We start from the raw sequence: 27,717 nt of genomic DNA, 5'->3' as shown, positions 1-27,717 counted from the left end.
AAACACGTAAAAAAAAAAAAGTTTTTTTTAACGAGTCACAGACACTCGTCAAATGTATTTTTATGTAATGCTAATTCAATAATATTATCTTATCAGTTAACGGTTAATAATCAATTAATGAGCATCGGTTTTCGGTCGGGAAAATTAACCGAAATGAACACCTTTTGCATTCCTGGGTCAATTTTGAAAACGTAATTTTTTTAAGTAATTCTTTTTAATATTGTACCTGATAAATAACTTCAAAACAAACATTCTAAAGTTTGGATGTTTTATTACCATGTTTTTAAAGGTAGGGTAGGTAAGAATGAACACTTTTGTCCAAATTTGTTTAAACTTTCTTTATATGTTAGTATATAAATAAAATGTAAGTACTCTGAAAAAGAGAGTATAAAAATCGAGTGACTCTAGACTTTTTAACAAAATCCATGTGTAAAAGCTAGTGCACTGCATCCAGGAACTTTTTTTTAGAAGTTAGCTTTAGCTACTACTAATCAACAATGCTTTCATCATGGAAACTCTTACATGCAAAACACAGTATATTTTATGAATCTTACACAAAATTAATCTTCATCACAGTATAACTGATGTTATTGGGAAAAGAAAAAAAAACGTTTTTAGCTTTGCCCTTTAAATATAACTAGCTTGTTACCGAATCAAAAAAATATATATTTTAAACTTTACCAGTATCGGTATTCTAGCTTGATAATGAGTACTAAAATATATCTTATTTGTTTATATTCATACTGAAAAAAATTGATTTTTTATTACATGTGATTCTGACATGATGTCACAACATGCACTCCGCTCGTCTCACTAAATAAACAGAAACAATTCTTTGTGTGTGCAGCAGTATGTTTTAAATGCTTAAAGTAAGTCATTCAGTTTTGTTCCTGTAGAAGCACCTCAAGAACATCCTTATTTAGTTTAAGTCATTTTGAAATTTCTACCAGTGTCAACAGCAAACCTTTAGCCTGATAAGCCAGACCCACATCAAGATGTTTGGTCTGGAAACTCACCAATGACAGGGCTCAGTCTGAAGGGCGGGATAAACGGTTGTCTTTCAAAATCCCTCTGCGAACAATGGGATAGCGCTACAACCAACCAAAGCAACGAAGGTGAAGCCAGAGCTAGTTGACAGATTAAACTTTCGCCGTATCCGGTCAGCAAAACTCCGAACACATCTTCCCTTCTTGACTGAATGACTTCAGTGCTGTTCTTCGTTCTTTTCTCAGAAATAAGCTTAACTCAAAGTCTTTCAGAGTCGCGGTCAAAGCTGATTCGAAAGACCGCTGTTTGCCAGTTTCTGTGTTCACTAGAAGCGCTCAAGCGCAACTCGGCCGTCATTATGTTAAGCCCCACCCACCGACTCTATACACGATGTGATTGGCCGGACCAGAGTTTGGCTTCTAAACTCAGAAGTGTATTGAGAGTGGCTAGACGACACTCGCAACAGATTTGCTGCCGCAAGGGTGCGTCTAGATTTCTAGGCTAGCAAATCTTGGTATTTATGCAGGAGAGTTCATAGGAACTATGTCTTGATACCATTTCTCTCATAAAAGAGTTGCAAAGCCTAAAAATAAAATAAGAAAGCTTTTAGCTATAGCAGGGATGTTGTTAGGCCTATTTTAGGGGGGCTGAAGCTCCCCAAAAATTTTCCTAAGCCCCCTAAATGATAATAAGAACAACAATAACAATTCGATTTATCAATAACCGTATCCTCATTCATATTTAGACGCAACAAATTATATATATCCTATCCAGCTACCAAAAGTAGCCGAAAAGTCGGAAGTTGGACAAAAGTGCCGTCTCGTTACATTGGTGTGAACTGTGGCGGCTTTCAGACCGGAGCGCTGCTACAAGTGATGCCTGTTTCACACATACTCCGTTTGCAGTGCACAAGCATTGCGCTTTTTTTTTGTACCCCTTTTAACGGATTACACCTTTCACACTACATGCGGACTCGGTCCGGCGAACCATTCCAGGAGCGGTGAATAGAGAGCAGTGCAGCGATCGTTTCCGAGGCTATTTTTTGCTGTGCTGGATGAGCTGAATTACAAGGACAGCGCAATGTTCGCATTAAAATAAAGATGTATTGACACGAAAATCTTACCAGAGACGCATATCATTTATAATTCTACTCTGTTTTAAAGTCATCATGAGACTTTTTGCCTCAGGTAAAGCAAGGAAAACAACATCATACCTGGTATTTAGCTAAATAAGGACACATAATGGATAGTACTCGCCTTCCTCCTTTCTTGGAGGTGGAAAAACAAGTTCTTTATCAAGTTCAAACAAAACCAAAAAATATTTATTGTTTTTGTCTATTGTAGCCTAATGTTTGTGATTTTTAACACTGACTATAACATATGTTTAAATGTTTTGCCACTTATATCTAAATGCTACATAAATAAAAATAATAATTTGAATAAAGGAATTGAATGAAACGTTTATATTAATGATTTTATTCATGTATACAAGAGAATTGCAATGTTGACAATTAAGCCATGTTCACTAGCCTAACAACTTTTAAATTTGAAATAAAATAATGAATAAATGCTGTGTTTGGGGTATACAGCCACGGATCATTTGCTCGCTGCAAACGCAGCAAATGTGAAAGCACAACAGCTCGTGCGGCTCCTGCATCGGTAACTTGGTTTGGTCTGAACTCACTATTGGTGAAAGGAAGATTGGTAAGTGTCACGAATCGTGATACAGAGTCAAATTGTAAGTTGTTTTTAATAACCTGCTTACCTTTAGCTATGTTCTCTTGAGGTAAAGGAAAGGGGATAGCATATTTTGCTTTGCTATGGAAAACTGTAGTCTCGAGTGAAAAAATACAAGATTGTGCAAAAACAAATTACAGATACCCTGGGGCTAAGTACTCCCTGAGCTACAGTGTTCCAACCAAGCGGCAACCTCCCCCAGTTTCTGTTGAAGCCAATACGGAAGTGAATTAAACTGCAATTCCTCGACAGGCTCCAGAAGGGAGCCGAATCTCAATGAGCCCCATGTTAAAATTCCCAACTTTACAGCAGAAAAAAAATGTTTACAGCCTGGTGCAAATTGTGGTCTTGGTCTAAACATTTTGCCCTTCATGACAACTGTGAGGGGGGTGATTTTTATTTTATTTTTTATAACTCATTCGTTTACATTATAAAAAGCCTTAAAGTTCTGCATAATTAAGGGCGTGGGCGTGGGCACACAGTGACAGGTGGATAGCCACTTATCCACTGTCTGTTAGTTATCGCGTCACCTCAGCTCCGCCCACTTCCTGCCTTTTTGCCCATTTTCTGTTATCCACGAGTGAAACGTGATGATGCGCTGCCAAGATGGTCCAAAATACATTTTATTGAAACTTTTTTTTCGCTTAAACATTTAGCAGAAAACCAAAATTAAACTGTAATAACTTGTTTTCGTGGCAGATTTATTCAAATATACATTAAATAATCATTTACTAACAGGTTAACTAAAAATATAATAAATCTGTATTGATAGTGAATACATTTAAGAAAATGTTTTTATTTTATTTTATTTCTAGTAAACTAATGAGGTGTGGACACTAAGTATCTTATCATACACCCGACGCGACCCGATACGGCAGGCACGACTTTTTGCTAGTTTTGGCAACTGTATAATCACTGTTATAATTTTCACATCCAGCATCACATTGTTTAAATAGCAAATGCATTTCCGCCTAACCTATCTATTCGCTCATGGCTGTGCTGGTCTGAAAACAAGGTGTGTTCAGGTGCATTGTTACCATGGTGCTTTAGGTATGGTATGAGGCAAATGAAATCAACTGCGCCATTGAACAACAACCAAAAATAATAATAATAGCGCAATATTTTTTGTTTTATTTTAAGGGTGTGTTATTAATATGTGCCTCTGCTTATTACACACACAGGGATCCGCAGCACCAACATTTTCAAATATTGAAAATAAAAGGATTCCTCTCTGGAGAAGCATTCAGTCCTTCCGCTTGCAAATTCCACCATGTAAATAGCGAATGTAATGGTGCAAGCGCAATTGGCTTTTAAAGGTAATGGGAGATGAGACTCAAAACACACCCATGACTCAAAGAGAACAACCCTTTTGGCCCACACGCCTGACTGTTTTTTAAAACTTTTTTTAAACATTGTTAAACTAGCAAAAGTGGATTTGGGCATGCCCTAAGTGCACCTGCACCATACACTTCAGACCAAGCGCTCTGATTGTTCAAATAGAGCCCTGAATATTATTTTTGACATAAATATAACATTACGTAACATTGTTTACATGCTGTTTTACTGATTTTTCACAGTTGAACATTAAAGGGTTAGTTCAAGCACAGTTTAAGATATTTTATATTTAGTCCGAGAGCATATGGAAGTGTATGCACACTATACTGTCCATGTCCAGAAAGGTAATAAAAAATCATCATCAAAGTAGTCCATATGTGACATCAGTTAGTTAATTAGAATCTCTTGAAGCATCAAAAATATTTTTTTGGTCCAAAAATCACAAAAAATATGACTTGATATTCAGCATTGTCTTCTCTTCCGGTTTGGTTTTCAGTCCTCAAATAAAGATTCAAAAGGTTGTGAATCAGCGGATTGGGATCGCCAGTGTCTCATGATTTCAGCAGTCTGACACGCAATCCGAATCATGAATCAATACGCTGATTCCCATCACAACCGTTTGAATCTTTATTTTTTAATTGAATCTAAATATTTGTGGTTGCCTCACTGTACCATGATGCTAGTACTTTCCCTAATGTATCCAGAAGCAGATCAAAAGATGCTATAGGAGCTTTGGTTTTTCTCTTCTTTTCAGCAGGTGTCTCTCGAAGTGACAGCTGGAAGATGCAATCAGCAGAACTCAACAGCACTTGAAATTTCCGCTAACAAAAGCATGTGCCAGTCTCACAGTTTCAGGAATCGAAGAAGCTCTCTAACAAAGGACAACTCATTCACCTCTAAATAACTACTTTCATGTGAATGTCTTTATAGAGTACCTAACTGTTGAACACACAAAGCACTTTACATTAAACTGTTAAATAATGTAAAAACACATTAAAAGACGGATCCAGCTACAAGATTAAGCTACAAGAGATGGAGATGGTCTTCATTCATTTGGTTAGTAAAATACCATGTGTGTAGCGTGTATTGAATAGCAGAGAAATTGTAATTTAGAAGAGAGATTGATACAGGCACAGAAAGATTATCAGATGACAATACTCTCTGATCCATGTACATCTGTAATACTCTCACACTCTCTCAGACACTCTCTCTCAGACACTCTCTCTCTCACACACACACTCTCTCTCACAAACACACACACACACTCTCTCTCACACACACACACACTCTCTCTCACACACACACACACACTCTCTCTCACACACACTCTCTCTCTCACACACACACACACTCTCACACACACACACACTCTCTCACACACACACACACACTCTCTCACACACACACACTCTCTCACACACACACTCTCTCACACACACACTCTCTCACACACACACTCTCTCACACACACACTCTCTCACACACACACTCTCTCACACACACACTCTCTCACACACACACTCTCTCACACACACACTCTCTCACACACACACTCTCTCACACACACACTCTCTCACACACACACTCTCTCACACACACACTCTCTCTCACACACACTCTCTCTCACACACACTCTCTCTCACACACACACACTCTCTCTCACACACACACACACTCTCTCACACACACACACACACACACACACTCTCTCTCACACACACACACACTCTCTCTCACACACACTCTCTCTCACACACACTCTCTCTCACACACACACTCTCTCTCACACACACACTCTCTCTCACACACACACTCTCTCTCACACACACTCTCTCTCTCTCACACACTCTCTCTCTCACACACTCTCTCTCTCACACACTCTCTCTCTCACACACTCTCTCTCTCACACACTCTCTCTCTCACACACTCTCTCTCTCACACACTCTCTCTCACACACACTCTCTCTCACACACACACTCACAAAATACTAATAACACACTAATCCAGTTCTTAGAGTCAGTCTTCTTCATTGCAATAATGAGATTGACAGCATTAAATCGGCTCATGTTTAGGATAAACGCAAGTCGATTTAATGCTCTCAGCCCCTTTATCCCTTTATGACAAAGTAGAGAAAGACTGAACAGAATAATTTTAAGGGGTTGATAACCAGTAAAATGTCATACTTTTGACAACTATTCGGACATGAGAGCAAACTAAACACACTATAAAATGATGAATGTCAAAACTTACGCTCAACAGTCTGGAGTTGATTATTTTTGAAAGAAGTCTCCTGTGCTCACTAAGAATGTAAAAACAGTAATATTGTAAAATATATATGAATGTTTCTAATATATTTAAAAGTAATTTATTCCTGTGATCAAAGTTGAATTTTCAGCAGCCATTATTCCAGTCTTTGGTGTCACACAATCCTTCAGAAATCATGTTAATATACTGATTTGGTGCTCAAGATTTTTTATTTATTTTTATTATCAGTTGAAAATGGTTGTATTGCATAATATTTTTGAGAAAACCATGACCAACCTGATTTTTATGATGGAAAAACGTATCGTGATTCTATAGAATTATATAATTCTGATTTGATAGAACGTTAAAAAAAGAATTTATTTGAAATATATTTTTTTGTCTTTACAGTCCCTTTTGATCAATTTAATCCATTCTTGCTGGAAAAAAAATTATATACTATATACTTTAAACTATATAATAGTATATTATTATTACTCATATACACTCACCTAAAGGATTGTTAGGAACACCATACTAATACTGTGTTTGATCCCCTTTCACCTTCAGAACTACCTTAATTCTAAGTGGCATTGATTCAACAAGCTGCTGAAAGCATTCTTTAGAAATGTTGGCCCATATTGATAGGACAGCATCTTGCAGTTGATGGAGATTTGTGGGATGCACATCCAGGGCACGAAGCTCCCGTTCCACCACATCCCAAAGATGCTTTATTGGGTTGAGATCTGGTGACTGTGGGGGCCATTTTAGTACAGTGAACTCATTGTCATGTTCAAGAAACCATTTTGAAATGATTCAAGCTTTGTGACATGGTGCATTATCCTGTTGGAATTAGCCATCAGAGGATGGGTACATAATGGTCATAAAGGGATGGACATGGTCAGAAACAATGCTCAGGTAGGTCGTGGCATTTAAATAACGCCCAGTTGGCACTAAGGGGCCTAAAGTTTGCCAAGAAAATCCCCACACCATTACACCACCACCACCATCCTGCACAGTGTTAACAAGGCATGATGGATCCATGTTCTCATTCTGTTTATGCCAAATTCTGACTCTACCATCTGAATGTCTCAACAGAAATCGAGACTCATCAGACCAGGCAACATTTATCCAGTCTTCAACTGTCCAATTTTGGTGAGCTTGTGCAAATTGTAGCCTCTTTTTCCTATTTGTAGTGGAGATGAGTGGTACCCGGTGGGGTCCTCTGCTGTTGTAGCCCATCCGCCTCAAGGTTGTGCGTGTTGTGGCTTCACAAATGCTTTGCTGCATACCTCGGTTGTAATGAGTGGTTATTTCAGTCAAAGTTGCTCTTCTATCAGGTTGAATCAGTCGGCCCATTCTCCTCTGACCTCTAGCATCAACAAGGCATTTTCACCCACAGGACTGCCGCATACTGGATGTTTTTCCCTTTCCACATAATTCTTTGTAAACCCTAGAAATGGTTGTGCATGAAAATCCCAGTAACTGAGCAGATTGTGAAATACTAGGACAAAGCCCGTCTGGCACCAACAACCATGCCACGCCCAAAATTACTTAAATCACCTTTCTTTCCCATTCTTACATTCAGTTTGGAGTTCAGGAGATTGTCTTGACCAGGACCACACCCATAAATGCATTGAAGCAACTGCCATATGATTGGTTAATTAGATAATTGCATTAATGAGAAATTGAACAGGTGTTCCTAATAACCCTTTAGGTGAGTGTATAATATGCTAGAAACTTAATAAATCATCAATAGTCACTTAAGCAATTGCCCAATTTAAATCCAAACAGCATTTTTGGCCAGGCAGTGCAGTTTAGATATAAGCACAGATGTCTATGGCAGTGATCAAAATAGAGCAGGTCCTCTTTTGAGGGTAACTTGGCGCTTCAAAAATTATTGTATCGATTACACCGTTATACCAAAGTGGGGACAAGTGACTTGAAAGTGGATATCATTAAATCATTTATTCAAAACAATATATTAAAATGATTAAGCATTTTAAATAGACTGCAACAAATAACATTTTGTCAGAACCTCAAGTAAATGTTATTTTGTTTAGTTGTCTCGTGTCTGTGCAGAATGGTGCAATAATTGTGAACTCTATTTGAAACAAACTAAATGTGATTCTCAATTTATCCAGAATCATGCAGGTCTAATAATTTGCATAAATGCTGCTTGTGGGTTGGGACGGAGATGGTGACTAGGCCAGTGGTAAAGAAAGAAAAAGAAAGGGGGGCGGATGGGCTGTTGTACATTTTTGGCAGTAGTACAATTTTTACTGCAGTCAGTTTATTCTATGTGTGTGTTTATGTATGTTTTACCTCTTTATTGTGTGTATTGGTGTGCAATAATGACCGTAACTAGTGTCTCTGGATTATTGTTATTTTTTTATTTGAACCATGCGACTGTGCACTCTTGTAACCCAGTTGCTGGGAAAGCCTTGACCCTGAGGTGAAGAAGGGATAAGGAGAGAGGAAAACAGAGAGGAGGGGGATAGTGAGGCCACATGGGCCAGCTGTGACACACAGGAAGTCAGAAATGTGACCTTAAAGTTATAGTTTACAGGCAAGAACGAAAATTATATTATTTACTCATCTGTACATTTCGGCGAATGACACATTGTATGACTTCCTGTTTTTCCATTTAACGTGAAAGGGGCTGAAAAATGCTCATGCTGCGCTAAATGATATGAACTTGCTGCTGTCGAAACAGAAAAAAAGCTATATAAAATACATAAAAGTAGTCTTTGAAACATCATAATGCCTTACAAAGCCTTAGGAGAAAAAGCTGTGAAACAGTAAAATTGTGAAACATTTTAACCATTTAAAAATAATGCCTTTTTATTTTAAGATATATATTAAAGCTACACTGTGTAACTTTTTTTGTTTATTCTTCTTTAAAAAAGATATGTGCTCATTAATGTATATTTACTTCTTTCAAGTAATAAAGTATTCTCATAAGTTTATAATATGCCATTGAAAATACATACGGGTGAGGGGTTCGAATGCCTTTTGCCATGTTGCCCCTCCATCTTGAAAGTACATTAGCCAAAGAGGGACATACTCATAAATTCAAGCTTCACCTTTCGCGTTTTAACACTCGACCGTGTGGAATGTGAAGAGGGGGATTGCCATGTTAATCTTGGACTAAATCGGCCACCGTAGGAGTTAAAACGAAATTGGAATTGAGAGGAACTGAAACTAATATTCACAGGATAGTCATATACCTTTACACCGCTATATGGGGGAAAATATCACACAGTGTAGCTTTAAAATGTGATTTATTTCTTTGAGAGCAAAGCTGGATTTTAGGCCGTCATTACTCCAGTCTTCAGTTTCACATGAAATAAATCATTCTAATGTGTTTTATGGGTGTCAAGAAAAATGTCATATTATCAAGATGTGCTGCTTAAAGGGTTAGTTCACCCAAAAATGAAAATTCAGTCATTAATTACTCACCCTCATTACGTTCAACATCCATAAGACCTCCGTTCATCTTCGGAGCACAAATGAAGACATTTTTTTTATTTTATCCGATGGCTCAGAAAGTCCTCCATTGGTATCAATGTAATTTCCTCTCTCAAGACCCATAAAAGGTACTTAACTTGGAGCTTAACGAATCAGTCTATCGATTCATGATTCGGAACACCAAAGTCAAGTGATTTCAGCAGTTTGACACACGATCCGAATCATGAATCGTTACACTGATTCATTAAGCTCCGATCCTTCAAACTTTGTTTTGAAATCGGCCCATCACTATTGTAAGCCGTTATTTTTTTTTAAATTGCTGCACAAAAACTATTCTCGTCGCTTCATAAAATTAATGTAGAGTCACTGCAGTGAGATGGGCGTTGTAACAACGTCTTTAGTGCCTTTTATGGGTCTTGAGAGAGGAAATTTAATTTTTGCCAGTAGAGGTATTTCTGAGCCATCAGATTCCAACAAACATATCTTCATTTGTGTTCCGAAGATAAACAATTGTCTTACGGGTGTAAACTACACTTTTTGGGTGAACTAACCATTTAATATTTTTAGTGGAAACCGATTGTTTTCCTTGTAATTTTTTATTAATTGAAAGTTAAAAAGAACACAATTTACCTGAAATATAAGTGTTTTGTAATATTCTAAATGTCACTGTGGCAAGCAGGGAGGCCAAGGGACTGTGAAAATGCAGCGAGGCTGGTGGTGTGAGTGATAATGAGCGCCAGCTGCGCGCCACACCGGTCTTGTGTCATGGAGGAGCTCAGACGCATAAAGGATGAGAGGACCAGGCCTGGACTTTATATTGTGTTTTGTAATGTTTTATTATGTGCGAGGGGTTGCCTGCATTTTACTTTGTTTATTTTGGATTCAAGTGTTGAACTTTCACCGGTTCTTGCCTCCTTCCTTCCCATATCAACATACATCATTACAGTCACTTTTAATCAATTTAATGTATCTTACTGAATACATTTATTAAATTATTTATTAATCATACTGACCTTAAACTTTTCAAAAGTAGTGTATGGTAATTTGTTGTCCTTTTTTGAGCTTGATAGCCTCTGGTTGCTGTGTAGCTTGTGCTTTATATAAAATAATGTGAATATACCGTCAAATTCTTCTATACTTTTTTGTCCCACGCAATGAAGAGCTTCATATAGAATTTATTCTTGGGCAAACTATCCTATGAAAGTAGGGTAGAGAATATGAGAGATCAGCCAGCCAGTATATTTGGCTCAGCGCTGCAGTTTTCCTTGTTAGCAGAAAGGAAAAATTTAAGTCCAATTCATGTAGAATGGAAAAGGGTTCATGCTCTCCAATTTTCACTCAAAAACACTATCATTTCAGCTATAGAGTGCAGCCTATTTGTCCAAACACAACAGATAAGACAGAAGAAATTACTGCTGGCTAGATCCATGTCTTTGACAAACACAAGCTGGAGTGATCTGACATTATTGCAGCTGAAAGGAAAGAGAGATGAGGCTTATTATTGACCTTTAAGAAAACAAAAGCATATCTTTTAAGAGTCAAATGAGCAGTAAACTTCCTATTCCTAATCCAAGCCTATTACAACACCCTCACCACGTCTGAGGTTTCTGAGAGTGAGCTAGTGTTCAAACCAAGTTTAATTTCTAAGTATTTCTTCACTGTAAAAAAATATTTAGAAAAAAAGTTACCTGGTTGCCTTAAAATTTTAAGTTCATTTAAATTAAAATTGAGTTAATACAATTAATTTTTTTTTTGAGATTCGACAACCTTTATTAAAATATTATTAAAAGATTTAAGCATATTGGGTAATTGTGCACTGTAAAAAAAAATGTGGTGGTTTATGTTGGTTTAACTTAAAAAAGTAAGTAACCTGGTCGCCTTAAAATTTTGAGTTTATTGAAATTAAAAATTTGAGTTGATACAATGAAAGAAATTAGTTTAATAAATAGAAACTCAAAATATTTTTGTATCTGAACCACATAAAAAATGTGATACATCATGAAAATAGCACTATTTGGCATGTTTCACTGCGTCATCAGAAATAACACACACATAATTACCCAATATGCTTACAAAATCTTTTAATAATCTTTTAATAAAGGTTGTCGAATCTCAAAAAATGTTCATTGTATTAACTCAAAATTTTAATTTCAATGAACTCGAAATTAAGGCAACCAGGTAACTTTTTTTCTAAATATTTTTTTACAGTGTGTGTGTTTTATTTCTGATTACGCAGTGAAACATGCCAAATATTGTTATTTTCATGATTTATCAAAAATTTTATGTGGTTCAAATACAATTTTTTTTGGAGTTTCTATTTATTAAACTAATTTCCTTCATTGTATCAACTCAAATTTTTAATTTCAATAAACTCAAAATTAAGGCAACCAGGTTACTTACTTTTTTTGTAAGTTAAACCAACAAAAAACAAAAAAAATTTTTACAGTGTTGCTTTGGTTTGGTTCTCAGACATCAAGCCCATACTGGACCTTAAGGGTCCAGTAACACAGTTTATGTTACTTTGTGTCCAGTTTGGTCCACTGTTATTCGCTAAACATCTGATCTGTATGGCACGCTAAACTAATTTTTTAAGTGTTTTTTTTTGAAGAAAGTCTAAATTTGATTGGCTGACATCTACATGATTTCCGTGTACCTAGTGGCTAGCGATAGCGATAGGTTGTCCATAACAAGATCCACAACTTCAGCAATAAGTAATTTAGGGAAGCAACTAAACTCTAGATTTGAAGACATCTACAAGTTTTGTCTAAGGCTAGTGGCATTGCTAGGTTCACTGGGCCCCCTGCACTGGGTGCAAAACGCATTCTGGGGTTTTGTCCCCCTCAGTAGAAATCCCGTTCATGTCCCCTATTAGGTCCCTCTGTACATAGTCCCTCTTTTCCTGGCACTAGCGACTCCCTAGTCTGAGACACTTAGCTCAATTTAAAATAGAATTTCACAGGTCCCTTCTCTCTGAGAAGTGAATATCTGCGGCAGTATACGGATGATCCATATCTTCTCGCTTGCGATATATCGGTAAAAATTCTCCCCACGATAAGAATTATTCTTCCCGCAATAATAATGATAATAATGAATAATGAGCGAAAACAACTATGGCAGAAGCTGCATTTTTCTGTGAAATAACACCGTTCATTTGGAATTATTCAGCACTTATTAACAAGAAACTAATGCGCAAACGGCAATCTTATTGACTGGCGCTCGCCTATGACCGTCCGTTTTGATTTGATTTGGTTTGAGCAAACACTGACAACGTGATTAATAGGAACCCAGAAGTTTATCAATCCTTAGTGTGGTTTATATTGCTATTAGTTATAGAATTCATAGTATTTTTATTTTTTCAGTATTTTATTTTTTTACAGAAACACTGAATGACCAACAATGTCTTAAACACCACAAGTACAGTCCAGTCTAAATGGAAAACATACATTCATACGTTTTCATTTGCATGATAATCAGTGGTCTTTTGCGGTCTCTCGTCTCTGGTCTCACCCTGCCTTTGCTTTCTCATCTCTTTTTCACTGCATCGTCTCTTTCTGCCACAGCTCCCTTTGCAAATTCCCACGGTTTTAATGCACGAGGGATGCAAAATCTGCTTCCCCAGCTTAATACTTGACTGCATCCCAATCTGGTAGTTCAAACCGCAGATCCCTTAAGGTCCAGCTGCAGTGTCTTGGCACCAGTGTCGTTCCCATCCTGATCTATCACGCAGGTGCAGACAACAGTCTTGCAGCACTGTTGCCCTAACAGGAAACTAAAAAGTTGTCAAATTTGATTAAACATAACATTACCATCCAGAACGCTTAGAGAAGTGAGCGCTTTAAATCTGTCACAATCTCAGCAACTGCACCAGAGGGAAAATAAATGATGTGGAACACGGAGCACAGTGTGCTTGGCATTCAGATTACAAACAGCTGTCAAGAATCAAATTTCTGTTTGTCTGTTACCTCTAATGGTTCATTAAATTTATAGTTGCATGGATATTTCCAATTGATATGAAGGCACTGCTTGAAGCTCAAAAGCAAAATGGCTAATGCTGTTCCCTTTGCAGTTGTTTGGCTATCAAACAAGACGTGTCCTGTACCCTTATTTATAAAGACATGAGTAGAATGAACCTAATGTGAACATCGACTGTTTCCAAAATATTAATACGAATGGTTTTAAAAACACCCATATACATCAAGCTTTCCTATATACATCCCACTTTATGAATGGTATTTTCTCAAAAAAATTATATACAGTCAAACCAAAATGAATTCAGGACACCTTTAACATTTTCTCACGTTTTTTAACGTTTTTTATAGTTTAGAAAATCACAATAAAATATGACAAGAACCTAAACTGTTTTCAAACATATTCACCTTGATAAAGTCAGATAACTTTAATAGAAAGGTATGTAATGGATTACAATCAACCAATCAGCTGTAAGCTGTTAAATTTAAGTACGTAATTAGATGATACCAATTAGGGATGTCCATGGTTAACCGATTGACCGATTAACCGTTAAAAATTGCGTAACCGAGTGAAACATTTTGCTCGGTTAAGTGGCGTCAATGACGTGCTTTGAATTTAGTTGTGATATATTTTTGCACCACTAGAGACCGCAAGAGCGCTCCCAGACATTTGTAATATCCACAAGAAGAAGTCATGACCAGCTTTGAGCTTTCTTAAGGAGAAAGAGCAAAGAAAGCGTGGGAGCACTTTAAAAATGAGAGTGACGGGGCAAAATGCAAGTATTGCAATGCAGTGCTTACCGCATTTTTCAGGCTATAAGTCGCATCAGTCAAAAAATGCGTCATGAAGAGAAAAATAACATCAGTCGCACTGGACTATAAGTCGCATTAGGGCAGAAGCAGAGCGGGAGCCGCGCGCGCTGTACATAACGGATCAGAAGAAAGAAAGTTTGAAGTGAGAAACTTGTGAATGACTAGAGAAAAGCAGACTTTACTTTAACTGTAATGAAGAGAACAAAAAAGCTAATCGCGGACTGAAAGCAAGATGGCCAGAGCTGAAGGGACGAGTCCACAGATACTTGAACTCTCTGCCGGGAGAGGCTCAGCCGCGTGAGTCAAACGCTGTGTGAATCATTCTCGGCTGCATATTTTACCACATGCCCTAATCATGACGGCGCCCTCGCAGCCACTTGCATTGCTCGTGAACTGGAGCGCATCTCATCCTAATTTAACGAAACTCAGCGTAGGCCTCACAGACATGAAATAGATCTTAAGATAGCTTGAAATGTCTTTTAACAATTTAAAACGAAAAGAAATAGGCTACTCTCTGATTATGTAATCCATGATGTGCATTTCTCTCTATAGGCGCGTTCACTACGGAGATGTCGGTCGTCAAATTAATAAACTAATAATAATAACCCTGACGCACACTATGGTTAACCGAGTATTAACCGCTAAGGGCCTCGGTTAACGGTTAATGAAAAACTTGAAAACGTGCAGCCCTAATACCAATTTAGGTCAAACAATGACCAAGCAATGCTCCATTTTTTTCAGTCGGTGGCAAAGGTCATATTAGCAATTAAATAAAAAAACACTTGAGCAAAACATGGTCAGGTCAAAGTGTCTTTTTAATTTTGGTCCCAAATTTTTATCAATTTTACTGGTAGTCCACTGTATGAAGAATGTGTGTGTATAATGTGTGACAGTTTACTTTATTTTGCTATCTTCACTTACATAAATGAACTACAGTGTAAGGTGTCTGAATAATGTTTGGTTTGACTGTATAATGAATGCATTTAAATTATGCATTTTTACAAAATCGGGATTTTTAGATCCAGATTTTCTCCTCATGTTTGCAATAGGATCAAATCCAGGATCAAATCCGCTCATACGGTCATAATAAATGAGGCCCCTGCATATCTCAGTGAAATCAGAGTTTTGGATTTCTGCATAGTTTGCTTTTGTTAAAGTGTGTTTGTGTTCTTTTCCACTTTTCCAATTAGGAATAGAGAATTCTGATTTTCCATGTTGAATAGAAAGCAGCATATCTCCGCTTCTGTTATGGTGTATAAATAAATCTTTCCACAGTGAATTCTTGATGTAAATGCTAAGAAAACTATAACCAAAACATTTATAGACATATAACATCCTCCCAGACATGGAAACTTACTATTACATTTACAATAATACATGCAACTTCAGTAAAGAAAGAGATCCTTTTTATAGGGACAACAAAAGAAAACCATTATTTTTGGGGACTAAAAAATAAAATATGCAAAAAAAGATTTATAAGATTTACGAAAACGTGCCTCAGCCCACTTCTCAAACAATCCTGTCCTCTTGATGAGTTGAAAAACAGGTTTTTCAATCACTATAACATTTTTTGTAAAAAAAACACTGCACTGTAACATTTATAAAGCCTTCACTCATTTTACAGATGGCACATTTATATTCATAATATACGCTGTAGTTCACCGTATTTTCACGGGCAAAATCCAGTAATTTCAATAGGAATCTGCACGATTGGGAATTTTGTGTGAGGGCGAAGGAAAGATGGTGTGAGGGAAAACAGGAGATAAGAACATGCAAAAAAATAAATAAATAACAGGACAAAAGTAAAATAATGGCGGAGACATTGACAGCTCTTGGCATTAGTGCCTGGTGTACCTCTCTTTCTATTCAAGTCACTCGTTTCCAGTTTCCACAGCTTGAAGTTCCTCAGGAGTGCCTTGATAAAATAGACACTAGACACTGCCAAGCTCCTTCCCTTCTCTCTTTCTCTCTCTCTCTGACTAACTTCCAGATCATTACAGTGGAAAAGTCCCAATAGAATTTGTAACACTTTATTTGCCACTGAATGCTTTTAAATCAAAATTACTAAATACAAGGACATTCCAATTAGTCACCATGAAAATTCTTGTCTTTATGGAACATTGCAGTATTTATTAGAAATTATTTTTAAATGCACTACATAAAAAAATAACTTCCCTCCCACAATAACACCGCCCTACAATTATTCTTGTTCAAGAAGCTATTTCAATTGGATATGCATCACAATAGGGAAGAAAAGACCATCGCAACTTAGTTTGTATGCCAACTGTCACCACCCTTTTTAGGGAATAGACGTGAAAATGTACTATCCAAACTTAAACGGTTCTAACTAGGGCTGTGAAAATTAACGTGTTAATAATGTGTCATCGCAAATAAATTTTAACGGCACTAATTTTGTTACCGCGATTAACGCAGTGCGCATTTTCTGTTTGATCCATGGCCCGTAGTTGGAGAAATTGAGATCAGCCATAGACGTAAAGGATGCAGCAGCAAACATTAATAGGTAAAGAAAAGGGTTAACAATAATATTACTCTGAAACAAGTGCAGTTATAGCCTACATGAGCTACCATGTTCCGCTTACTTCATGTATTACTAAATGTAAAGTACTAATTTATTTTATATAATATATATTTTACAAAATGTTTACTAGAAAATCCCTATAAAATCAAAGCCATATATTTAACCAAGTTGTGTTCCAAATTTGAAGTTGATATCACAAAAAATGTAAGTTTCCATTTTGTTTAGGCACTGTACTAAAAATAGCCACTGTGAGTCACACATTTTACTGTGAACAAATGAATGAATTTCTTTCCAAACATTCAATATGTTCATCTCATGAAGCGATCAAGTCTCTTCAGAAAATTTGGACTAAACCACTCACTAAAAAAACAATTTGAGTTGAAATTGAATTATGTTTTTCCAACAAAATCTAACTGGTTTGAAATTATTTTTTGTAACATTAAACTATAAAGTAGGATAAAGATGGGTAGACTGTGGGATCTGCGTCAAATTAATTTATTTTCTTTATTTCTATAAAAACTAATAGTTCAACACCACTTGACCACTTGCTAAGTATAACATTTGTAGCATGCAAGTAATGATCAAGTAAAATATTTATCATTACTGGCTTCAGCACGGTACAGCTAATTGAGAACAGCACAGCATATCCACAAGGTATACACCTCTAACTTTATAATGTCAAATATAACATCAAATTTTAATTTTCTTTAATTTTTTTTTTTAATTTTCTGTATTTTCCTTTAATAAAAATTACATTAAAACAGCACTTCATTTCAACAATTACTCTCCTGAACCATCCCTATGCAAGGCATGCTGGGAACTAGAAATACACTGCCCAGTTCAGTCAGCGCAACATAAATGATTCATGTAGTCCCAACACAAATGGTTTAGGTTAATGTAATACAATTGAGTAAAATGGCAGTTAAGTTTAAAAAAAAAGTGAAAGATTTGTGTTGTATCAGCTTATTTAATTTAAACAGCTATAATCATTTTTTTGAGTGTGGATTAGTTTTATGCTAGCTCTCTTTATAAACTTTTTGATATGTCAATAGATGTCAGTGGAGGGACAGAAAGCTCTCCACTGATTTAATCAAAAAGATCTTTAGTTGGGTTCACAAGATGAACAGAAGTCTGTGACCCACGGCATGACCCTTTAAATAACGTTGGGTGATGCTGGAGAGCAATTTCCATTGGAAATGTGTGCATGAATCATTGTCATTCTTAACATCTTTGCACGGGGTAAAATTCTTCTCTCCAAAAAGTATCCCATAGCACAAGTCATTTTTGAACAAATATTATAAATTGTGACATCTCAGTTGTAGGATCTGCTGAATGACTGAATGTTCAATCACTTCGGCATGCAAGTCATTGTCCTTCATAAAAGGGAGAGAAAGGGTGAGGAAGAATTATAAATGTGAAAAAATAACTAAAGTACTCAAAATGACAAGAATGTAATTAAAACTTTTTTTATAGCTGGATTAAAGTCATACTCGGCAGGTCGCAAAATGGAAAAACGAAAAATGATGATATTTCTGCTTTAATTTTTATTCAAATGGAACACTTTTTAGTCTCTTAGCAGACTTGTTGCCAAATCTATATAAATTATTTATATAAATATATTAATTTATATAATTAATCAGTCTATAAATATTAAACTGCAAAATACTATTCAAATATTAAGCATACATGTTTTGCTTCTCTGTGTAAATTAATGGTGCAGACGCGCAGCTTCATTTGCCACACACACACACACACACACACCTTTTTTTGTGAACTGTGGGTACTTTCCATCGTAACTGATTTTACACTGTACAAACTGAAAAATAAAAGGTGGTTTTGTTTAATTTCAAGAAATAGACATAAATATATTAGGCTACTGTTGTACATTAGCTTTAGCTATGTCTCAATGCAATAATAATACTAATACTAGCACTACTAATAATTATTATTATTTTTATTAGGTGTGCCTACACTGTTAAAAAAAAATTCAGGTCTCTATGAATTTTCTAGTGACTCTAATCACGTCTAAATTTTTCAGTTGGCCAAATTTAATTTCTGCGAATTGAAAAGATCCATTCCAGCGACAGAATGAACATGCTTAAACCTTTTGCTCAACTGCTACCCCACCGCTTTCCTGGCATGACTTACTCTTCTCAATTATTCTATTAATAGCCTTCATATAATGAAACCTGTGAATTGTGAATTGATGCAATTTAATTCACAGAAATTTAATTTGGTCAACTGGAAAATGTACATGTGATCAGTCACCAGGAAATTGACAATTGGAGACCTGATTTTATTTTTTATTTTTTTTACAGTGTAGAGGATCTTTTTTATAAACAATGTTTACTTTTAAACAGTATGTAGCCTTTAAATGTGTATGTGTATTATTTACTTCTATTGTTTATCATCATAAAATAATAAACTAATTTAATTTAATTTAAAAAAAAATCAAATAGTTAAAATAAAAATAAAATAACATTTCATTGTAGTACCGAAATTGGTACAGAGAGCCATAAAATATATAGGCTATTGGTACCTGCAACTACTTTTGCTATCGTGACATACCTATATTGAAATTATTTAAATCATGGGGATGGATGCAAAGACTGACCTGCTAAAGTCAGGGTACAAACTCTGATCTGCTGCAAAACAATTTAGGTTTTTAGTTTTTTTAATCATTTGGCAGAGTAATGAAGAATGAAAAATTAGAATGGTTTCAGATTGTTCTTTGTTTATGTCAGCTTTGTCAACAGAATGTGTTTGAAATGAATTGGAACTGGTTGTCTTGTGTCTATGGCTTCCTCTAGACAGCAGTTAGGGTAGGAGTAAATTTGCTCATTTGAACAAACACAACCCATCCTTAGGAGAGAATTAATGTGCAATCTCCTTGACATTTGCATAAAAGACAAGCTAAAGTGAACATTGCGTCAACAGTGTGAAAGAGCAATCATGTCAAATGTTTTTTTTTCATGTTTGACATTTTGAAGGCACAAAATTGTCTGCTACCATTTGCTTTGAAGAACATCCATTCCCACATCAAATATGAAATACATTTGGTGATAAAGGTATCATAATGATAGAACAGATCAGCATTTCAGTTAATTTTAGCATCATTTGCTTGTTTCTAATGCCTGGAGCCAACAGAAGCAAAACAGATAGACATTGCTGACAGTGTCCTCTCATCTGTCTCCTCTCAAAAAGCGTCATTATTAAATGACTAAAGATCATACATGACATATGAATGCAGTTCAATCCGCATGGCTCTTTGCTCCCAGAGACAAAAGCAGATCAATAACTTAGAGGCAGAGCATATTCCCTTCTAACTGCTGCTCACCACCAACCTTCAAACATTGTAGAAAGCAATAGCTTTCTGAACACAGAGTGAGTGTGACTGTGCGTAAAAACATTTGCATGAGTAAAGACACAAAGTGTGTGGGTCAGAGATGTCATGACTGTCGTCACAGCTCTCACAGAGGGATGACTAAGAAGAACACTCATTTTTAGGCCCTGTCAGAGGGCCACACGTTTGTCCATTTTAGGCGATGCCACCTTTTGTCAACAAGTTTTTCCTATAAACACTGGCAGACAGCCAGATTCATATTGTGAGCTGACATTTTGAGCAGTAATAATTAATTCATCGGTCATCACCCAACCAGCCCATATAGGCCAACATGGAGATGATGTTTGAAGCAGTTAATGACTAAAATGTAATCAGGCGGCCCTACCTGAATTGATACTGTATGTCCAATAATTGATTTGCACTTTTCTAGAACTGTTACATTATGAGAGCAGAAACTAGCAGTTGTGCTAATGTACTACATTTGCATCCAAAAAGCGAGTTCAAGCCCTGGAGCTTTTAGATAATCCAAACCAATGCTGAAAGGGGTGGGGTGGGCAACAACCAACACAAAATCTAATCCTTTTTATTATCGTTTAACACATCTTTTTAAATCGGTCTAATGTACCAAGTTTACAGACCCAAAGACAAGCTAAATTTAATCTAAAGACAAAGGCACATGAATGGTATGGTATATGGTGTCTGGTGGCTTATTTATTTATTTATTTATTTTAAAGGGGGGATGAAATGCTGTTTCATGCATACTGAGCTTTTTACACTGTTAAAGACTTGGATTCCCATCCTAAACATAGACAAAGTTTCAAAAACTAATGTTGGACGTTTGATAGAGTATTTCTGCGTAAAAAATACTCCTTCCGGTTTCTCACAAGTTTCGGAGAGTTTTTTTTTCGAGTATGGGTCGGCTTGACGTCGATAGAGCGGAAGGTCCTTGTATGGGCTGTACGGGCTCTTCTCCCGGTAGGGTGCGCGCGCTCTTGACTAGAGCGAGAGAGGAAATGCACGCCCATAAACACTCTCTCAGCTGCAGATCCAGTCGTCCGTGAACACTTATGTCACGCGCCGTGCTCCACTTTATTCCTATGGGTGACGTCAAGCGACTTCAACGCTTCAGCACAGCATTCCGGGAAGGCAGCGCTGCATTTGAACCGATTTGAACGCAGAAATGACGGGAAGCTTCCAACATCGCTCCAGTCGCGTCGCAAAGTGGATCTCCACCGTTCACTGCTGTCACAGGACTTTACAAAATCATACCAAAGAAGTGTGTTTTTGACGGAGCGGTCCCAGCGATAAAGTTTCGGTACTGCTTTGGAAGCAGCCGGTGAGTAAAACTGCTTCAAATGTCTACACTGTTGGCTATCGTCGCGTGAGTAAACATCAGTAAACGACACGATCGCGTGCTTCGTCATTCAAATGCGCTAACGGACTCCATTGTTGTTCTATGTATAACGTTACACTAGTCTGACGTACAAAACCGTTTTGCTTGCTACTGCTAAGGTTTAGCAATAGTTATACAATAGTCCATAAACCGAATCATGTCCTCATAAACTGCGAGTAAACACACACAAATGTTGACAGGCCACTAAACACAGTACATACCACAGAGACGGACGTCCTGCTGTTGCTGTTTCTCCTGTTCAATTTATTTCAGCCTGATTCTGGATCATATCTGTATTAGCTGAATCTGATCGATAGCCATGGGTTTCTCCACGCTTGAGGACATCACCGCTTTGTGCGCACTCGTCATTCTTTAGCTCCGCCCACACTATACGCCTCCAGGCGCTCGTTTTTTTCCGGAAAGACTCGGTACAGCCCATATTTCTTTTATAAATATAATAAAACTAAAGACTTTTCGGAGATATGAAGGATGCAATACTACTCTATAGGTACTCAAGATTCACATGAGATTGACTGAAACTGAGTGTTTCACCCCCCCTTTAAGTATTAGAGTGTGTTCACATTTGTAGATCGGTTCCCATGGTTCTTTTGGTCCGGACCAAAACAAATCTTGGTGTTTGCATTGGCATTTTAACACAAAACTAATGGCATAGGTATATGTTCACAACCTTATTAGTTGGCTTTTATTGCGTATATTTCACAACAAAACATCCAAAACAACGCTGTGTGCTGGGCTAAACACGCTCGTTGTGCGTGCATAGCCTACATATCATGGTTTTTGAACAGCTGAGGACTCGTAAAGAGCTTATAAAATGTGTAAAAGAGTGAAAACAGCAGCAGGAACCCTTATGTAACACACACACACACACACACACACGCTTCGAGGAGACAGGGTTCTAATACCTGTACCGCACTGTGAAGAAAGAAAAAAACCCGGTACGCTTGAGCGTTCTGTCCTTTTCATGGTCGAATCTTGTGGCATTATGTCTTGTTTTCGGTAAGTTTAAGTGTCTCTGGTCCAATGTCGTGCTCATATTTCATTCGAACAGCACCACAGCTTGTTTGGTAGTGGATCGAGACCCATCTTTTCAGCGGTCCCAGTCCCAGGGTTCGGGTGGCAGCGTTCATACTTATTCAAATGAACTGCACTAACAGATCGATCCCACCAGGGCTGGTATCACACCCTTAGCAAAAAAAAATCTTATTTTTAAACTTTTAACATATAACTTTGTATGAAATCAATACCTTGCTAAATCAATATTCAATAGCAGATAAACATACTTTTATCTAATGACCAAAAACATATTTCCCCATCTTTTGAGTGCAACCCTGTTACTGCATGAGTCTCTGCCCATTACCAAAAATGTAGCATTCCTTAAAATATAGAAACAAAAATTATCCTTTACACAAACTGTAACAATGAGCCTGTAATATGACTGAAATATTAATATTTTTCTTTAATATGTATAATATATTTATAGAGCGTATCAGTAACTTGGTGTTCAATGTCCATTTGATTAGGCTAAATTTAGTTTTATTTAGGATAAATGAGCATCCAGTCTTTTTTTTTTTTTAAGAATGTTGTCTATTTAATTATGCTTAATCATAGACAATTACAAAATCATATTAATCAGGTTTTGAACCTGTATTTTGAACCAAATGTCCCACAAGTTTGTAATATGGTTAAAAAAGTATCATAATATCAAGTTTCACAATACATATTTTATTATCAGAATGAAAAATCCTATAAAACGTCTATTCTATTCATGAAAAGTGCCATCCAATAACATTAAAAATGCATTAGACTCCATATTGATTGTCTGCTCAGTGTCCTTACGGATTCCACACATGCATAATTTTAGTTTAGTGCTCATGTGCTCAAGTGTTTGTGTCACACACAATGTGATGACAAAAAATGGTTTGCAGGCTTCCTCCCACTCCTCTGTTTCCTGTGTGATCAGAGAAGATGTGGTTTCAAAAAGGCTAATAACAGAATAATTGAGAAGAGCAAGTCATGCCTGGAAAGCAGTGGAGTAGCAGTTGAGCAACAGGTTTAAGCATGTTCGTTCTGTAGCTGGAATAAGTTATTGCATCGTGTTTCAAACAGTGATGAGATACTGGCCAAGAAAGCCATTGGAAAATAAACCAATTTAGAACAGGGAAAAGATTCAAATGGCCTGAGATCACACAGCAAAGACATAAAATTTAGCATACATGTGTAAACATTTAGGAAATCGCACAGCATGAGACACGCAAGTATGAGTATGACCCATGAAGAGAGCGGCACAAATGGATCTAAAGATGTATTGTGCAAAAAGATTGCTAATTTCTCATCTAGTGAATTCTTAATGTGAACTAATGAAGACATCAGCTGGCTAAACTAAGCAGGAAAGAGGAACAGCAATGGTTCAAGGGTGGGTAATGATTCTTCTTATTCTAAGACTTTACAAGCAGGTAAAAATAGAGTGACGGTGCCTGAGGGGGGAAATCAACCAGTAGGGCCGGCTAAAAGCTACCACTAACCTGCTGGAAGTGGAACTCTTGCAGTGATCACAGTGTTCGGAACATCATTTATCCATCATTTCCTCATTTTCTTTCTAGGGATAAAAATATATATATAATTATCTAAAAGTATCAAAGCTACAAGACTTTGTACTAAATGTCTCAGATTAGGGATGCACCGAAATTTCAACCGCCGAACATTTTTGGCTGGAAACGGCATTTTTGTTTTCTGGCTGAAAGAGAAACAGCCAAAAATATGAGCCAAAAATATATGCCACCCCTCAGTGTTCAGCAATCAGGTTTCACTCTCGCTCTTTCTGTTAAGTCCATTCAATATTCCCCTCTATGCACGTGTGCACCCATCAGTTGCTCACGGCCATGCGAACGCTACACTTATGTATCGCTCATGCACATTGGAAAAGCAAATCCTGCTCAAATAATGCGCTGATATAGGCCTGTCACGATAACACATTTTGCTGGACGATTAATTGGCTAAGAAATGATTGCGATAAACGACAATGTTGTTCTGAGACCATTTTCATCTAAAATAATGATAATGGTACACCTTTTCAAAGATCAATAAACTTTTGTTTCTAAAGACTATTTAACACTGAAAACAGAAAACATTTATATTCACAATAAATGAACAAAAGCAATGGACTCTCAGTCTGTTTAAAAAAATGCATTGAATAAATACCAAAAAACAACAAATAAAATGGATGAAAACTGCAACCGATGATAGTGTTTTAGGAGCATATTAGGGGCGGCACAGTTCACAAAACCCACGGTTCGGTTCTTATCACTTTTTAGGGTCACGATTTTCGGTTCTGTACGGTTCTTCTTGTTGCGTTTTCTTTTAATCCTTAACAATCCAGAATTTACTTCAGCATATGATATATAGCTTAACAATCCACAATTTAGGATACAGTACAGTATTAATCACAATTTAGGATTACAGTATCAATTATAAAATTGTTATATCATGTAATCATGCACAAACTGAACTTGACTTGACCGTCTCTGAGGAAAGCTAGGTGAGATTTTGATACAGTGAAAGAAAACATTGATGACATGATTTTCATTTATTTTGCAAAAAAAGAAGAATGTGTATTGCTATATCTACAGAAACGTATGCATTTATCCAACAGCAAACTTCAGTGTAGCTAGACGCTCAATTCACTTCAAATTTGCGTAAACTAGACACGCGAATGGTGGAATCGCGTCATGCAAAATGCGTCTAGCATGCAAATGGAAATTATCGTGGGCAGAAAAGTTAGAGATAATTTTTTTATTGTGCAATTAATTGATTTATTGACTATCATGACAGGCCTACACGCCAACATGAAATTTCTATGTCTACCTGTTTCTGTTTGCAAAAGTCCTACTGTGCAGTAACATTGTGTTCCATGCTGGGCTATGCTGGTCTGACTGGTCTAAAAATAAGTTAAATCTATTGAATAAAGAATAATGTATGGATATTTAATATGAATATATTTTCTGTCCAATTTTAGTGTTACTTATTTTATTGGCTTGTATTTTTTAAATTCATGACACTAAAATTGTAGTAATTTCATTAAATAGTTTAATATTAATTGAATTATACAAAAAAAGGGCTCTTTTAAAATAATAAATAAATTATTGTTAAAAAGCATTTTCGATTTCGGTCAAGTGCATCCAGAATGTATGGTTTTGTTTTCAGGCCAGATATTTAATTTCTTTTCATCTCTACTTCAGCTGCACTAATCAGATTTTTTTTTTTTTTAATTACCATAAAATCGAGAACTGTGGCAAAATAGCATAGCAGTAAAATTCCACAATGAATCACACTGAATATGCTAATCAAATAAAAAAAGAGATTGTAACTTAATTTATAGCCATTTATATTTAGCATAAAATACAATAAGGCAATTCCACAACTGTCAAAATGTTTGTATGGAGACATTTGATTACGTCATTGGCAATGCTTCCAAGGGACTGGGAGTTTTCTATGGGTTCTTTTGGCATGGTTCTTATTTCTATGATAATAGCTTCTTCTCTTATTGGTTAAAACAAGGCACAAAGCTGGATACAGGACAAGTACCTTGGGCACTGTAGTTCTTCACTCTGTTATAATTAAAGGTGTCATGAACTGGCTTTTTTTCTTTTTTTATACTGTTGTCTGAGGTCAACTAATAACGTTTGTGTCTTTTTTACACACACACACAAAAAAAAAAACTAATAAGTAATAGGCTTATTTTCTACACTGGTTTTGACGTTCTCTCCAAAAGCTGGGTTTTGATGGACGTGACACACTGGAGACTTAGAAGTAAACGCCCACGGCTAGGATTGGTTAAAATTTGCATATTTAATGAGCTTCAGCTCCGCTGTCATATCTAGCCCCTGTCAGTTCAGTTCACATGAGAGAGAGATTTCACACGAGATTTTAAAAACGGCAACTGCAACTTGTCTTTATAAAAAAAAAAACACAATGATTTATTTCTGATCCACCCGTGATTGTGTTACATGGCCTGCACCCACACAATCGGTCGATATAAGCGCTTATCGCGTGCTCACACACACACAAACACACGGCCAGATCAAGAAAGATTTTGTGCCGATGGGCGTACATTTTGGTCTGGTACAGCCCCGGGACTAGTACTATTACATATAAAAAAGAGGTTTAACTCACACAAGTTTGTTGCACCATTCCTGTCGGATCCAATATAGAAGGCACAACATTGTATCTACAAGTCCAGCACTTGAGGCTTGTTTACAAACGATTCCGCTGTGAAATGAAGCGAACACACGTTCACGTTCTTCCCCACGTGAGCTGGAACTTATCACACATTCCTAATATTATGATCCTAAGGAAGCTTATGCAGCGACTGTGTTCTTCCACAATATCTTGCTATCTTCTTCCACAGTTTTATTGCTGCTGGCTAGTGATCCGAACAGCTCCATGAGTCTTTGGGCGGGGCTACTAAATTACACGTTCTGTATAGGCGGTGTTTCATCGCACGATGATGTAAAGATGAAGCTTTTCAGCTCTGAAACTTACAGGATAATCTTATATTATCATGACCTTTTATGTATCAAAAGCTCAGGGGAAAGTTGATTTCTCAATTCATCACCCCTTTAAAACTGAAATTGAGTGCAATTTCAGTTTTAAAAAACGGAAAAACTGCAATTACTTAAAGGGATAGTTATATGTAATACATCGCGTCAGAGGTTACTCTTGGTGTAGGCCATCTGCTGGAAGCTAGTTACTTTAGTTTATAAAGTTTAAAATTTATATATTTCTATTAAAAAAAGGAGGAAAGTCAGAAATCAAGAGATTTAACATAACAGCATAATTTTCACAGATCTACATTATCAAACTTCTCCAAGAGA

General features: G+C 36.6%; 1 protein-coding gene across 2 annotated transcripts in view; it reads right to left on the bottom strand.

Annotated features, from left to right (window-relative positions):
* The window catches only part of nck2b (NCK adaptor protein 2b), a 70,613-nt gene that overhangs the window by 28,035 nt on the left and 14,861 nt on the right, over window positions 1–27,717 (bottom strand). Inside the window, exon 2 of one of the 2 annotated variants that reach the window (XM_067459320.1) lies at window positions 24,370–24,443. The exons of the other annotated variant lie outside the window; for it this stretch is intronic. The gene's annotated coding sequence lies outside the window, so the exon portion shown is untranslated. The remainder of the gene's footprint in view (window positions 1–24,369; window positions 24,444–27,717) is intronic. 2 annotated transcript variants of the gene reach the window in all.

This window comes from Pseudorasbora parva, chromosome 12 (assembly GCF_024679245.1).
Source record: "Pseudorasbora parva isolate DD20220531a chromosome 12, ASM2467924v1, whole genome shotgun sequence".
Taxonomy (NCBI): Eukaryota; Metazoa; Chordata; class Actinopteri; order Cypriniformes; family Gobionidae; genus Pseudorasbora; species Pseudorasbora parva.
This window is presented reverse-complemented; position numbering and strand designations above follow the sequence as displayed.